This window comes from Sinocyclocheilus grahami, unplaced genomic scaffold, assembly GCF_001515645.1.
Source record: "Sinocyclocheilus grahami isolate Dianchi unplaced genomic scaffold, SAMN03320097.WGS_v1.1 scaffold467.1, whole genome shotgun sequence".
NCBI classification, from domain to species: domain Eukaryota; kingdom Metazoa; phylum Chordata; class Actinopteri; order Cypriniformes; family Cyprinidae; genus Sinocyclocheilus; species Sinocyclocheilus grahami.
In genome coordinates, this window is record NW_015505646.1 from 856,742 (window position 1) to 865,368 (window position 8,627).

The 8,627-nt window shown below is 35.2% G+C and overlaps 1 protein-coding gene across 1 annotated transcript in view; it reads right to left on the reverse strand.

The window, feature by feature from the left end:
- Positions 1 to 5,629, reverse strand: part of LOC107553251 (netrin-G1-like) — a 68,676-nt gene extending 63,047 nt beyond the window's left edge. The window contains exons 1-2 of the mRNA XM_016235420.1: positions 5,590 to 5,629; positions 5,315 to 5,491 (exon numbers count right to left, since the gene is read on the reverse strand). The gene's annotated coding sequence lies outside the window, so the exon portion shown is untranslated. The remainder of the gene's footprint in view (positions 1 to 5,314; positions 5,492 to 5,589) is intronic.
- Positions 5,630 to 8,627: the final 2,998 nt, after the last annotated feature.

An 8,627-nucleotide genomic window follows, 5' to 3' on the forward strand; every position in this document is an offset into this window, starting at 1 on the left:
GTTTCCCGTATGCTCTCCACAGTCTGTAAGGGATAAGAACAAAACAAGAGGAAAACAAGAATGTGTCAGCGGAGGAGCTTTCAGGACTGGTGTTGTGCGAATAACGAGGAGCCTGGTGGAAAAGGTGAGGAGGTGCAGGTCAAGTGTTTTCTATAGCTGAGACAGACTTCATAGACAAATATCCTAAAAATACCTGCTTATTACAGAAGACAAATAACCAAACGTTCCTGTAGGCACAAACAGACAGTGCATGTCTGCACATCTTTCCACAGTGCAACCCTTGAAAGTCTCTCAGCAATTTGAGATTTTAAGGATTCTGTTCTAGAATGAGGCAAGCAGTGGTGGAAAGAGCTCAATATTTTTTTTCTATATATAGAAATGGTATGCATACTTCATATTTCATATACCTTAATGGATTTCAAATACCTTTTAATGTCAGAGACTTACTAGTGCTACACTGCAAAAAATATTTTTGTCAGATGGCCTAAATTGTGCTTCATGTGATAACATAAAACTAACTGGTTTTATATAAGTAAACTTGTTCAGGTGTGTCTGATTAGGGTTGGAGCTGAACTCTGCAGGACTACGGCTCTCTAGGACCGAACTTGCATACCCCTGGGCTAGTTCAACTAAATATGAAATTTCTGTCATCATTTACTCACCCTCATGACCAGGCGCTGTCAAGTTCCAAATTTGACAAAAAAGCATCATAAAAGTTTCATCAGAGTAGTCTGTAAGTACCAGTAAGTCTTCTAATGCCATTCAAAAGCTTTGTGTCAGGAACTAAAGAAAACATAAGTATTCATAAAATCTTCCATCTATCATAGCCCTCAAATATCTCTCTCTCTCTCTCTCTCTCTGGTACATTGAGATAATTTACAACACATAAGAAACAATGACCTTTGGCATTGTTGGCATCAAACCACATTTTAATGCACCATATTTTAATATATATGAACATTAATGAGATTTGAAAGGTGCACTGGGGGAACAGATTATCAATTAATAATGGCTTTTAATACAAATAATTTCTGACTTTTCCTCATGCAAAGCTAACATATGGTTTCAGAACACTTAGAATATAGCATGTACAGTAAGTAAAGGCCTGATCACACCAAGAATAACTACATATAACTATAAAGTTTTAATAATTGTTCTAATTTTATGAGAATTTATTTATTTTTATTTTATGAGAATTTTATGAAGTCCACACCACAAATACAATGATAATGACACAGAAGAACGATATCACTGGAATCGCTTGAAGAGCAATTTTTTCCAGCTGATGAATTATAAAAATATTGACCGCCGGTCAGAATCCATCCTGCTTTAAAGAGCTTGAGCATTTGAAGTGGCAGATTACATATCTGCAATGTGCACTTATAATAAACAGAACATTATCGTCCATTGATGTGGATGCTAATATTGATATCTTTATTGTTCTTGGTGTGAACGGACCTTAATGTGTACTTCTTTTATGGTGCTTTTTTCACATTTTGGCTTGAAAGTCCCTTGTCAACATTCACTTTAATTATATGCAAAAGAGCAGTGTGAACATGCTGCTAAATGTCTCCTTTGTGTTCCACATAAGAAAGTAAGTTTGGAACAGCATTAGAGTGAGTAAATGATGACAGAATTTTCATTTCGGGTGAACTAGTCCTTTAGAGTAACATTTTCACTTTTTACAGTGTATCAGTAACTATCAATCATGAGTACATGTACACACATTGGCCATACAGTATGAAAAAACAGGTTTCTGAATGCACTCCATCAAAATAAGGAATCCTTGAAGATGGGGTATGAATGGTTGACTTGATTAGGTCTGTGCCCCCTCAAATAGGGGGACGTGCCATGATAGATGAGACAGAGCAGCCTCTAAATGTGCTTTGTCAATCATGCTGACGTCTAACAAGGAGCCAATTACCACGTTTCAGCCCCTGGCACGGGGCAGGATGTGATTAATAAGACATTACTGTATAGCCGTCAGCATCATGGGTTTCATAAAAAATGTCAGTAATAGGACTGAAATAGTGGCTGCTCTAAAGCACAAGAACAGGCGATAAGTTAAAGGGAGCAGTCATGGATAGAAGGATAGATAAGGTGCGGTCCCGATATCACACAAGTGTTTTATCACACTCCTAATCCAGATAAAGCTTCAGACTCCCAGTCCTGTGATTGGGTTACAGTAGAGATGGGAGAGACTTTTTTTCCATGCACTTAACACTAGGAATTTGAGAAGTGTGAGCTTATCAGGCTTGCATTAGAGTGGAAACTAATACATCAGAGGGAGATAACAGAGGAACGAGAGCTTCCTGGAATTTTCTAGAGATGAATGGAGACCGTGGAAGCGCCAGCTCATCACAAATAACAGGAGGGTCTTTCCAAAATTGGTCAGAAGTGGCTTCTTCGCCACCTTGGAATTGAGATTCATATGTAAAAATATCCTTTCTCACAATACTGCCCTGTCTTTAAATCATTGTCAGTTGGGATGTAATATGTATCGGTACCATTTTGGTTATGGCCCAAAGTTTTATTTATTTATGCATTTTTTAATATCAGTGTGTAATATGTAGCAGATCTCCATTTCCATCTTTTAGAACTTCAGTTATATTGATGCTTAAATTCACTTGTTGCCTCTATTTTTCTATGCTTTATTTATTTTTTAAATAGTGTAAAATTGGCCATTTGTCATCTGTCGAAACACCTAAACGTTAGTTTTATTTTATTATTATTTTTTTATATCTTTCATAACATCCCTAATCTCAAAGGAATAATTCACCCAAAAAAGAAATTTTATAATTCATGGATTCCAAATTCCAAAACATATGACTGACTTTCTACCGTGGAACACAAAAGGATCATTTGAAGCTCTATCGAGGGAAAGATTATCAGTGAATAACTACTGAAATTTGAGTTCTATTAAGTACTTTTATGATACTTCTTGTATCATAAAAGTACTTGATGTATCATTTGTGTCATTTTTTTCTTTTGCTTGAAAGCTTCAGTAGTCATTAATTTTAATTGTATGAAAAAGATTGACCACTACATTCCTCAGAACTTTTTTTGTATTCCACAAAAGAAAGAATGCAGGTTTGGAAAGATAAAGAGGGGCACATTCCATTTGAAAGAGTTTCATTTTTCTCTGCTGAACAGAGATCAACACATTTTTTTTTTACATTGATGCTGAATTCCAACAGCAGAAAAATAAGAGATTTTGCTATGAAAAAGGACCATGAATGTTTTACAAGTGTCCCATATGACCACGTAAAAAAGTGTAGTGGTGGCTTGGGTATTTTTTATCCCTACTTTTTTTCACAGAACCTATGAAAACACCCCCCTGTGTCCACTTGTATTTTACTTCCCCGGCAACTGAAGCATACCAAAGTGTTTTAAGTCAGTAGACACTCATAGCACATGGCTCACGATGGTTACAGCCTTTCAGGTATCCTGTAAACCCGCTGTGAATACTTCTATTTATACAATGGTCTTTCCACTAAACTTGTTGTCCCTCACAGTGTCAATGCTGCTGACATGCCTTGATCATTCCTGCTTTTTAACCCCCTCTGCGCTGTTCTCTTCCTCTCAAACACAGACTACCACAAGCTTTACATGATAGCTTTGTGCGCAATGGGACTTGAGCTGTTCAGGTGCTGAAATTGAAACAAGCTCTAACAGCTTTACACCCTGTAATCTTTTTTAAGGTTGTAAAGCTTTGTTTTCTGTTAGTTTCTGAACTGACAGATTAGCATCTGCTGTGGTGTTAATGATGTCAGTAAGAAATAGAAGAATCAAGCATATCTGCACTCTTAAAAATAAAACATCAAAAAGGCGGATTTCACAGCCACGCCAAATAACTACTTTGGGTTCCCAAAAGAAACTTACAACGAAAAGCCATTTTCTTCTATTATTCTGAAGAACATTTTAATAATCTAAAGAACCTTTTCAACTGCAAATAACCTTTAGTGCAATGGTTCTGTTGATATTCTTCATGGAACCATAGTTGCCAATAAAGAACATTTATTTTTAAGTGTGTATGTTTCAAATCTAAATCAAATTTTTATAGAAAGCAAGCCAATAATCTTTGCAGGAAAGCTTCACATATAAAAAGTGCTTAGCATGTTCTTCCAAACTTGTAAGAATGCAATAATCTTTCCATGAGTAATGCCAATCAGCCTGTCGCTTGCTTCCCATCGGACCATATTCACCACATACCAGGGCGGTTTGCATGCTCTGACACACACACACACACACATACACACACAAAGTGACATGAGGTCTAAAGTGCTACTCTCATTCACATACTGTACCGTCCACACTGCTGAGAGCAACACAACATATCTGCGTTGAGCATTAAGAGGGAAACAAATGCCAATGAATGAATAATCGTTAAGGGACTGAAATGTGATCTATCTGTAATCATCCCTTATTATATATATTTTTTTATTAAAACGTCCTATAAGGTTTAGAAATTCATGATTAATGGACAGTTACTTTTATTAAAAATAAAGTTTTTTTTCAATGGTGCTTTGATATGTCCTTCTCATTAGCTGTACAGGCTTCTTGAGTTGAATATATGGTTCTTTAAAGATTAATATCTTCAAATAAAATCTTGATTTTTCATTAAGGTTGGCCAGTTCAGTACAATAGTTTCTGAGTTCTTAAAAGCACATGTACATATTGATAATTTAGATAACTACAGAATAAAAAGGGCCTTCTTAACTTAAAACATTTTCCTGATGCAGCAAATAAACAACCCATTTTTTATTTCTAATTGAAACCTTTATTTTTAAGAGTGTGAAGGAGAAAAAGAGCACCAGGTTACTAGTTAACTACAAAGCACTAGACAAAACGCTTTCTTCTGGAGACAAAATGTTTTGACCAAACCGGACCTGGAACGCTCGTGCGCAAGAGGAGTGGAACGGTAATGAAATAATATGAGCTTGTGGTCAAGTTATGCGAATTACAAAGTGAATGTGCGATATGCATTCCTTTAAAGCAGAAAGCAAACACAATGACTATAGTTGCAAGAACAGGTAAACTGTGCAGTTTAGAGGGAAATATAGATCTAAATTTGGATAAAGCCGTTGAGCTATCGATTAATTGATAGATTGGAGGTGTCAGAAATAAAATAACTAATTAGACAGAAAAAAAAACCACCTGAACGGTCTATATCATTTAGAAATGCGGGTCATATTACACGGTAAGTTTTTAAACCTGCCTCAATTGATCTCCTCCGGATATTCTAAGAAAACATGGATGATGATGATTAGACTCTTTTGGTTCATGCAACATGCGAGCGACAAAAATAACCCACCTTGACAGTTTTCCAGACAGAAAACATCCAGTGAATGAATCCGGTCTTTACTGATCAGATCATGTCCCAGAAATGTTACTCCACAGCAACTGACTGAATGCAGTGCACAGGTTCTCCTACACGTCTGTCAAATGTTCATCCGCTAGCTGGACATACTTTACTGATAAGAACTCCAGCCTTTGTCAATAAAAGTCATTGTAGTGACACTCAGCCGGGTAAAATGCGAGTTATTACAGCCAAACCTCCAGTTCAATTCAGTTGCTGCCAGCGCTTACCTATCCTGCCCGGGAGAGAACAACTAACCTGCTGAAAGCGATCATCCGCAAATGTAAGTTTGAGGGAATGAAGCGTATTGAAGCCGCGCACTTGAGCTCGCCGCTGGGTCCTAAAGGACACTCACCTAACCCTAAACATTTGAGAACATCTGCTTAACCAGGTTAAGCTGTCAGATACTTCTATACAGACCTAGTGAGCTGTCTACCTGTTGTCCATTATGGGAACCACTGTTAAGTTCTATATGTCTTAGAAAAAAAAAATCATAGCCTATATTAATGTTGCTAAACATCCAATAGAATTGTGAGCATAAAGAATTTTAATTGCCATTTAGTTAATAAATAGCAAACATAAAAGTGCGTGAAATAAATTAAGTGACAGTAAAGTCGCTTACGTAAAGCTATTATTTTTGAATAGTAATTGACGGTTACTGACCTTTCCTTTCTTACAGAAATAACTAAATCAATGTTGCCTTCCGTTGACCTCTTAGGAGGACTGAAGATGAGGACCATATCGCCTTCCTCGCAAGTCTTTTCAGCAGAGTTCAGATCGGGCGCATATGTTGAATGAGCAGCAGTAATTCCACATGAGCATCCAAGCATTTGAAAGATTACTTACTAGTGCAAATTACCTTAAAGTTAAGTTTCATTTATTGATAAATTTGATATTCAGAGGTATTTGATATTCAAACACTAATTGGTTTACACAATACAAACGCTGCAACTAACAGCAGCTCATGCAATTTCTCTGCACTCTCTATTGCAGTTCAGTGCAATATAAACTTAAATCTTTTAGATCAAATTAATCATACAGCCACACAAAGACAATGTTGTTTATTCTCCCTCATGTCATACCGTTTTACTTATGCATATTGAATGAGAACTGGGGCTAGACTCCAAAGACAACTAGTAAACGATCTGTATTCCAAGTCTTCTCTGATATGATAGCTTTCAAATCTCTCGCATTCAAATTTACTTCAAATTCTTGTGCCTGTCATGAGTACAGCATATTTGAATGTACTAGATTTGAAAACCTTTAACATGGCATCAGAATACTTGGAATACAGTGAATGAATCATATGGATCATTATGGTACGTCATTGTCTGTTTTTGTGCATGACAGTCCCAGTTCCTATATTCACTTTTGTTGCATTGAAAATCAAAGAAAATGCACTCTTCTTGATATATCCTAGATTAAATCCTGGTTAGATTGAAACATTGGGGTTGCAAATAGCCTTAGAAAAAATGCACAGTCTGAATTTGTTTAATTTGAAAATCTATTGATTTTCCTTACGGGGAATAGAAGTTGTATATTTCAGTATACGAGCAAACTCATACTGCGTCATTTTGCCATCTGTTTAACTACAAATTATTACAAGTTTGACATGAGGGTGCATTTGGTTTTCTCCATTTTCAGGGTGTGGGTAGTTTCTACACCAAAAAGAACGAGCTGAATTGCAAAGGTTAAAGGGTTATTTCATTCAAAAATAATAATTTTGTCAAACTTTACCCACCCTTATATGGCTGCAAAACTGTATGAGATTCTTTCTTTTGTGGAACAACTTTCACTTTCTTTTGCAACTTTCTTTTTTTTTTTTACTTTCATTAATAAATCATTAACAAACATTATGTAATGCTTAACGGCTCATTGGTTTATATATATTCACATATCTAGAAACGTGAAATAATGTGCTTGTTAATGTTTACTAATAAATGTATTACAGTTTTTCTGAATTGCTAAAACACATTTCTTGAAATCATCACCCATTTTCTCAAAACCTTAAACACAAATCCAAATACTCAAACTAAATTCACGGAACCTCTGACTCTTCCATCAAAATCAAACAATCACTGCAAAACCATTTCACTTGCACTCAAAATCAAACGGTGCTCTCAGATCACACACACACATGAGTCGATAAAATAAACACTACAGAGCATTCACTAGACACTACAGAGAAAAATGGAGAACACAGCATCCAGAACATTACAGAAAAAAGTATAATGTATTGAGTAAAGAATTTTGCAATTCTGTAAAAAAGTATAGTAATTGCAACTTAGTAAGGTGAATATATTGTATAGGCCTACTGTACAGTATGCACTGCAAGAATAGTATTGTGCTGAATATTGAATAGTACTGAATGTTTGTATATATTCAGCACTTGGATACTGCAAAGATACTGCAGTCAAACTGCAAAGGCCAAAAAGGACAAATAAAACTCTAAATTAATTGCATGTTACAGTACACTCAAATACTGTAAGTTGTGCAATTGTAAAATCCTGGTCAATGAGAGATTCATTCTGTCTCAGCATCATGTCTTTGTGCTTGAGTCCGGCCTGAAGACTTTGTCCACATCACAAGTAACATTTACAAATGATGAATAGTCTCCACTTTAGATTGGGTACTGCAAAAACATGAACAAATGATTAATAAATGATTTGCAAAGATGTGAAAATAGGGGGGATTCCGGTCATTTGGGACAATTTTTGCCATCAAAATGACTGCTCATAAAGGTACTAATGATTAGTAAATGTTTATAAACCTTTACAATTGATAAATAGTTTCCACTTTAGATTGGGTACTGCAAAAACATTAACAAATAATTAATAAATGATTTAAGATGTGCAAATAGTCGAAGTCTACACAACAAACAAAGACCATATACCTTTACAGGCTGTGATTATTAGTTAATGAATATATTAACATGAATAGTTTGTGAAGTGCTTAAAATGACTAATTAAGCTATATTTTCACAACATTTGTAAATGTAAAAATGAGCCTTAGCTAATATGTGAACTGAAGTTTAATGACATTTGTAAGCATTCAGAAGTACATTAACAAATAAGCTTGTAGATATTGTATAATTTCTGTTAAAATCATTTGTGGATTTTTAAAACACATTGAAAGTTTAATGACATTTGTAAACATTAACTAATGATCCGTTACACATTATATAATGTGTGTTAATGATTTATTAATGAAGCTTTTAATCATTGTAAACCATCTGTCAAAATCATTTGAAGATTAAAATAAAAAAAGC